This window comes from Pipistrellus kuhlii, unplaced genomic scaffold, assembly GCF_014108245.1.
Source record: "Pipistrellus kuhlii isolate mPipKuh1 unplaced genomic scaffold, mPipKuh1.p scaffold_m20_p_16, whole genome shotgun sequence".
NCBI lineage: Eukaryota > Metazoa > Chordata > Mammalia > Chiroptera > Vespertilionidae > Pipistrellus > Pipistrellus kuhlii.
The window spans coordinates 29,346,456-29,354,971 of NW_023425471.1; the positions used below are offsets into that span (position 1 = coordinate 29,346,456).

General features: G+C 34.3%; 1 long non-coding RNA gene and 1 pseudogene across 1 annotated transcript; both read left to right on the plus strand.

Moving 5' to 3' along the window:
- The first annotated feature begins 1,944 nt into the window (after window positions 1-1,944).
- Window positions 1,945-7,619, plus strand: LOC123652441. Its single transcript, XR_006741795.1, has 2 exons — window positions 1,945-1,999; window positions 7,520-7,619. It is a non-coding gene; the product is annotated as an uncharacterized LOC123652441 (long non-coding RNA).
- Window positions 3,021-3,583, plus strand: LOC118720009 (annotated as a pseudogene).
- Window positions 7,620-8,516: the final 897 nt, after the last annotated feature.

The following is an 8,516-nucleotide window of genomic DNA, read 5'->3' on the forward strand; positions in this document are numbered from 1 at the left end:
GTAGGTCTGTGGACTGAAAGGTCCCAGGTTCGATTCCGGTCAAGGGCATGTACCTTGGTTGCGGGCACATCCCCAGTAGGGGGTGTGCAAGAGGCAGCTGATCGGTGACTCTCTCTCATTGATGTTTTTAACTCTCTATCCCTCTCTTTCCCCTCTGCAAAAAATCAATAAAATATATTTAAAAAAAAAAAAAAAGGAAAGAAACTAGGAACACCAATCAGAAAAGATATATGCACTCCTATGTTCATAGCAGCACAATTTACAATAGCTAAGATTTGGAAACAGCCTAAGTTCCCATCAGCAGATTACTCGATCAGTAAACCATGGTACATCTATACATTGGAATACTATGCTGCCATAAAAAAGAAGGAATTCTTACCATTTGTAGCAACCTGGATGGAACTGGAGAACAACATGCTAAGTGAAATAAGCGAGTCAATGAAAGAAAAATGCCACATGATCTCACTCATTTATGGATAATAAAGAACATTATAACCTGATGAACAAAAAGATAGATACAGAGACAGTAAAGCACCAAACAGACAGTCAAATTTCAGTGGGACGTTTAGGGAGAGGTGGGGAAGATAAGAGATCAACCAAAGGACTTGTGTGCATGCATATAAGCATATTCAATGGATGTTAAACACTGAGTGGTGAGGGCATGTATGGGAGTGGGTTGAGGGTGGGGCAATGGTAAGATACCTACACATATAAAACCTTAATTTTAAAAAAATGGAAAAAGAAAGAAAAGGAGGAATCACCTGAAAAGGAACTAAATAAAAGAGAGGCAAGCAATATATCAGAAAAAGAACTCATATTAAGGGTCATAAAGTTCACAAACTGGCTGGATGAGAAAAATCAACAACATATGTAAGAATCAAGAGGAAATTAAGAATGATATAGCTAGAATAAAGAATATAACAGAAGGTTTCAACAGTAGACTGGAAGAAGCAAAGGACCAAATTAGTGAGTCAGAAGACAGGGTAGAGAAAACAATGAATCTGCACAGCAATTGGAGAAAAAAACTAAAAAGTAGGAGGACAGCTTAACATAGATTTGGGACATGAAACAGAGAAACATCCATGTAATATCATATGTCTTTTGATAGGAGCATTTAAACCATTTACATTTAAAGTGATTATATAAAAATACACACACACAAAAAAATCCCCCACACCAATGAAACCAAGAGCTGTTCTTTGAAAGGATAAAACAAATTTATAAACCCTCAGCCATACTCATCAAGAAACAAAGAGAGAAAACTCCAATAAATAAAATAAAAAATGAAAGTAAGAAGTAACTATTACCATCAAAGAAATACAAGGGATTACAAGAAAATACCATGAACAACTATATGCCAACAAGTTGGACAATGTAGATAAAGCAGACAAATTTCTAGAAAAATACAATCTCCCAGAAGTGAATCGGTAATAATAATAATAATAATAATACATGAATAGGCCACTAATACCTGATGAAATAGAAGCAGTAATAGAAAAAACTCCCACCAAACAAAAGCCCTGGTCCAGATGGCTTTACCAAATATTCCAAGAAATATTAATACCTATATTCCTCAAACTATTTCAGAAAATTCAAGAGGAAGGAACACTTGCAAACTCTTTTTATGATTACAACATTATCATAATTCAAAAACCAGATAAAGACATTATAAAGAAAGGAAATCACAGGCCAATATCCCTGATGAACATAACAAAACAGGGATTCCTACTTTCACGACTCCTGTTCAACATAGCACTAGAAGTGCTAGTCATAGAAATCAGATAAGAAAAAAGAAAAGGCATCCAAATTGAAAAAGAAATAAAACTGTCCTTATTCAAAGATAAGATGATATTTCACATAGAAGCCCTCAAAGACTCCATCAAAAAACTACTAGACTTAATAAAAGAATTTGGCATACAGAATTAATACAGAATTAATACCCAGAAATCTATGGCTTTTTTATACACCAACAATGAACTCACAGAAAGAAAACAAAAAAGTGATACCATTTATCTTAGCAACAAAAATATTAAGGTACCTAGAAATAAATTTAACTATGGAGGTAAAAGACTTATATTTGAAAAACAATAGGACATTGAAAAAAGAGATAGAGGAAGACATAAACAAATGATAGAATATACCATGTTCATGGACTGATAGAATCAACATAATTAAAATGTCCATACTACCGAAAGCAATCTATAGATTCAATGGAATCCCTATGGAGATGCCAACAGAATATTTCATAGACATATAACAACCTATCGAAAAATTCATATGGAATAAAAAAGACCCCAAAGAGCTACAGGAATCCTGAGAATGAAAAATAAAGTTATAGGGATCACAATACCAGATATCATGCTATATTACAAAGCAACTGTTCTCAAAACTGCCTGGCACAAGAACAGGCATATAGACCAATGGAACTGAACAGAGAGCCCAGAAGTAGAACCAAGTTATTATACTCAATTAATATTTGACAAAGGAAGCAAGAACATGCAATGGAGTCAAGAGAGTCTCTTCAATAAATGGTGTTGGGAAAATTGTACAGATACATGCAAAAAATGAAACTAGACCACCAACATACACCATACACAATAATAAACTCAAAATAGATAAAGGACTTAAATGTAAGACAGACAGTCATAAAAATCTTAGAATAATCCATAGGCAGCAAAATATCAGATAGATGTCATAGCAATATCTTTACCAATACAACTCCTAAGGAAATGGAAACTAAGGAGAAAATAAACAAATGGAACTACATTAAAAAAAAGTTTGTCTTGCAAAATAAACAATCAACAAAATAACAAGAAAGCCCTCTGCATGAGAGAACATATTTGCCAATGTTATCTTCAATAAGGGTTTAATCTTGAAAATTTACAGGAAACTTATACAACTCACCCAAAGAAAGATAAACAACCCAATTTAAAAATGGCAAAGTTTTCTTTCAGCTTCCGGCTCAGAGGAAGCTCAGGTGCAATTTTCTTCGGTCGTCCTGAATCCAAGTTCATCTGACACCAGCTGCCTCCACCATGCTGTCGAAGTTTGACCCCAACAAGATCAAAGTTGTATACCTGAGGTGCACTGGTGGGGAAGTGGGTGCCACGTCTGCCCTGGCCCCCAAGATCGGCCCCCTGGGCCTGCCTCCAAAAAAGGTTGGTGATGACATCGCCAAAGCAACTGGTGATTGGAAGGATCTGAGGATTACAGTGAAACTGACCATTTTAGAACATACAGGCCCAGATTGAAATAGTGCCTTCTGCCTCTGTCCTGATCATCAAAGCCCTCAAAGAACCTCCAAGAGACAGAAAGAAGCAAAAAAACATTAAGCACAGTGGAAATATCACATTCAATGAGATTGTCAGCATTGCCCAACAGATGCAGCACCAATCTTTAGCTAGAGAACTCTTTGGAACTATTAAAGGGATCCTGGGGACTGCCCAGTCTGTGGGGTGCAATGTTGATGGCCGCCACCCTCATGACATCATAGATGAAATCAACAGTGGTGCAGTGGAATGTCCGGCTAGTTAAGAACTACAAAAGAAAATGATTCAATTAAAGGTCATTTGAAAAGCAAAAACTAAAATAAAAACAAATATTAATAAATAAAAAATGGGCAAAGGATCTACATATACACTTTTTGAAAGAGGACATACAAAAGGTCAAAAGACATATGCAAACGTGCTCAAATTCACTAATCATCCAAGAGATTCAAATTGAAATATCAATGAGGTACCATCTCACACCTGTCAGAATGGCTATCAGCAACAAATTGACAAATGACAAGCGCTGGTGAGGACAAGGAGAAAAAGGAACCCTCATGAATTACTGGAGGGAATGCATAATGATGCAACCACAGTGGAAAACAGCATGGAATTTCCTCAAAAAATTAAAAATGGAGCTCCCTTTTTACCCAGTAATCCCACTTCTAGGAATATGTCACAAGAAATCAGAAATACCCATCAGAAAGGACATATCACCCCTATGTTCATAGCAGCACAATTTACAATAGTTAAGATTTGGAAAAAGCCTAAGTGCCCATCAGCAGACGAGTGGATTCAAAAACTGAGGTACATCACTACAATGGAATACTACACTGCTGTAACAAAGATGGAACTCTTACTATTTGCAACAGCATGGATGGAACTGGAGAGCATTATGCTAAGCAAAATAAGCCAGTCAGAGAAAGATAAATAAATATCCCTCATTTTTGGCATATAATGAACAGCATAAGATGATAAAAATTGAACCAGAGGAAAAAATATTTGGGGATATAATATAAGGATTTCTACTATTTTCAGATTTTTAATATTTATTACAACTTTTCTGATATTATAGTATGTTAGTACAGTTTTGGTAATATTATTATATTTGAAATCTTTTTTCTTGAAAATATTAATGTTTATTGCATGTAGTATTATTACATTTAAAATCATTTTTTGAAATACTAAAAAAATTATAAAGTTATTATTAAAAGTTATATATTAATTGCCTATGAGGGAGCTTCCTCATAGGTAACTGTCTTTCTCTTACAGCTTTTAATACTTTCTCTGTCTATTAAATCTTTGCCATTTAATTATCAGGTGTCTTGTTGTTGGCCTCTTTGAGTTCATCTTGTTTGGGAATCTCTATGTTTCTTGGACATGTTGTGTTTTTTCCTTTCACCAGGTTAATAATATAATAGACATGCCAGAAGGACAAGAAAAAGAGAGAGGATTAGAAAACCTATTTGAAGACATAATGACAGAAAACTTTCTGATTTGGGAAAGAAAAGGTTACCCAAGCACAGAAAGTCCAAAATAAAAGCAATGCAAAAAATGCACAAGACCCTTTGTAATTATACTGGCAAACAATAATGACAAAGAGAGAATCTTAAGGCTGCAAGAGAGAAAGAATGTTACCTACAAAGGATCTCCCACTAGATTATCAATTGATTTCTCAAACACACACACACACACACACACACACACACACACACACACACACCAGGCCAAAAGGGAATGGAATGAAGTATATAAAGTGATGCAAAGCAATAGACTGAATACAAGAATAATCTGTACAGCAAGGCTATCATTCAAAATTTGAACAGGAAATGAAGAGCTTCACAGACTAAAAAAAGGCTAAGGGAGATAATTACTACCAAGCAGCAATGCAAGAAATGCTAAATGGACTGCTGAAAAAAAAAAAAGAAAAGAAAGACAAAGAAAGAAAAAGCAATAAGAAGGAAAAAGGAACACAGGCATAAAGAATAAAATGGTGAAAGACAAGTATTTACCAATAATAACCTTAAATGTAAATGGATTAAATGCTCAAATCAAAAGACATCAGGTGGCTGAATGGATAAGAGAATGTCACAGGTGGCTCAATGGATAAGAGAATGTCATGCTATTATATATGTTGACTACAAGAGACACACCTCAGAATAAGGGTCTCACACAGACTGAAAGTGAAGGGGTGGGAAAAAAATAACTCAGGCAATTGGAAAATAAAAATTAAAAGCAGGGTTAGCAATATTTATATCTGACAAAATAGACCTCAAAATGAAGGCCATCACAAGAGAAAGGGAAGGCCACTTCATAATACTAAAGGGATTGATACAAAAGTATACAACCCTGATAAACATATGTTCCCAATAAAGGAGCACCCAAATACATAAAATAAAATAAAAACTTTTGGAAGGTATCAAGGAAAACATTTATAGCAATACAATCATGGTAGGACACTTTAATGCCCCACTGATATCATTGGATAAGTCTTCTAGACAAAAAATAATCAGTGAAGAAACAGAAATCCTAAATGACTCACTAGATCAGATGGACATCCTCAGAATACTTAATCCCAAAGCTACAGAATATATATTCTTCTCAAGTGCACATGGGACATTTTCAAAGATAGACTACATATTGGGACACAGGCAAAGTCTTTTCAAATTCAAGAAGATTGAAATAAGAAAACATCTTCTCAGATCACAATGGCATAAAACTGGAAGTCAACCATTATAAGTATAATTAAAAATATCAAATACTTAAAGGTTAAATAGCATGATATTAAACAATAATTAGGTTACCAAATAGATCAAAGAAGAAATTAAAAAAAAAAAAAAACATCCTGGAAACAAATGACAATGTAAACACAACAATGCAAAATTTATGGGAAACACTGAAAGTAGTCGTGAGAGGAAAGTTCACAGCACTACAAGCCAAAACTCAACAAACAAGAAAAAATGGATAATAAATTATCTAATCCTACAACTTAAAGAATTAGAAAGAGAGCAATTAGAAAAGGCCAGAGTAAGAAGAAGGAAGGAAATAATAAAAATGAGTATAACTGAACAACCTAGAGACAAGAAAAATACAAAAGATCAATAAAACCAAGAGCTGGTTCTTTGAAAGTATAAATAAGATTGATAGCCAGGCTCACTAAAAAGCAAAGAGAGAGGACCCAAATAAACAAAATCAGAAAAGATTGTAAAAAGAAATAATATAAACATCTCTGTTCCAACAGACTGCACAACCTAGATGCAATGGATATATTGCTAGAAAAACACAATCTTTCAAAACTCACTCAGGAATAATAATAATAATAATAATAATAGGAATAGGAATAATAATAATAGGAAAAATGAATAGGCTGATAAATATGGAGGAAATTGAAGCAATGATCAGAAAACTTCCAGTAAATAGTACCTCTGTGCTAGACAGCTTCACAGGAGAGTTTTACCAAACATTTAAAGAAGAACTAAAACCTATCCTCCTCAGACTACTCCAAAAATTTCAAGAGGGACTGCACAATTCCAAGCTCTTTCTATGAAGCCAGCAGTACCCTAATACCAACACCAGATAAAAACACTACAAAGAAAGATAATTACAGACCAATATCTCTGATGAAAATATATGCTAAAATTCTCAACACAATTCTAGCAAGTTAGATCCAGCATTACATTAGAAAGATTATACACCATGACCAAGTGGAATTTATTCTAGGGATGCATGGATGGTACAATATCGCAAATCAATAAATGTGATCAACTAATTGAGAGATAAAATTGCCTAATCATATCAATTGATGCATAATAAGCTTCTGACAAAATCCAACACCATTTCTTGATAAACACTCTCAGTAAAGTGGGATTAAAGGGGTCATAACCTCAACATAATAAAAGCCTTATATGACAATCCTACAGCCAACATCATACTCAATGGGCAAAAACTAAAACCATTTCCCCTAAGAACAGGAATAAGACAGGGATGTCCACTTTCACCACTCCTGTTCAACAGAGTTCTGGAAGTGCTAGCTATAGCAATCAGACAAGAAGAAGAAATAAAAGGCATCCAAATTGGAAAAGAAGAATAAAGCTGTCATATTCACCAATGACACAATATTGTACACTGAAAACCCTAAAGACTCCATCAAAAATCTAGTTGATTTAATAAATGATTTGGCAATGTAATAGGATACAAAATTAATACCCAGAAATCTATTGCTTTTACACACCAATAATGAATTCACACTAAAGAAACAATCCCATTTACCATTGCAACAAAAACATTAGATACCTAGGAATGAATTTACTAAGGAGGTAAAAGACCTGTACTCAGTAAACTACAGGAAGTTGAGCAAAGAGCTAGAGGAAGATATAAACAAAAGAAGAAAATACCATATTCATGTATTGCTAGAATAAACATTATTAAAATGTCCATACTACCCAAAGCAATTTATAGATTCAATGAATTCCCCATTAAAATGCCAACAGCCTATTACACAGACCTAGAATGAATTTTCCAAAATTTCATTTGGAATAAAAAAAAAGACCCTAAATAGCTGCAGCAATCCTGAAAAAGAAGAACAAAGTTAGAGGGATCACAATATCAGAATCAAGCTGTGTTAGAAAGCCACTGTTCTCAAACTGCCTGGTACTGGCACAAGAACAGACATATAGACCAATGGAAAAGAACAGAGAACCCAGAAATTGACCCAAGCCATTATGCTCGATTGATATTTTACAAAGACAGCAAGAACATACAATAGAGGCAAGACAGCTTCTCAATAGAGTGTGTTGGGACCCTTTCTTTATAAAAACTCTCAGCAAGGTGGGATAGAAGCAAAAAACCTCAACATAATAAAAGCTATATATGGCAAACCCACAGCCAACATCATACTCAATTGGCAAAAACTAAAATCATTTTCACTAAATAGGGATGCTCACCCTCACTACTCTTGTTTGGCATAGTACTAAAAGTACTAGCCATTGCTATTCAACAACAAGAAGAAATAAAAGGCATCCAAATAGGAAAAGAAGAAGTGAAACTGTCCTTATTCACAGATGACATGACATTGTACATAGAAAACCGTAAAGACTCCATCAAAAAATTAGTAGACATAATAAATGAATCTGGCAATGTAGCAACATAGAAAATTAACACCAGAAAATCTACAGCATTTCTATACAGAAATAGTGACCTTACTGAAAGAGAGACTAAAAACAACAACAAGAAAAAAATCCCATTTACCAT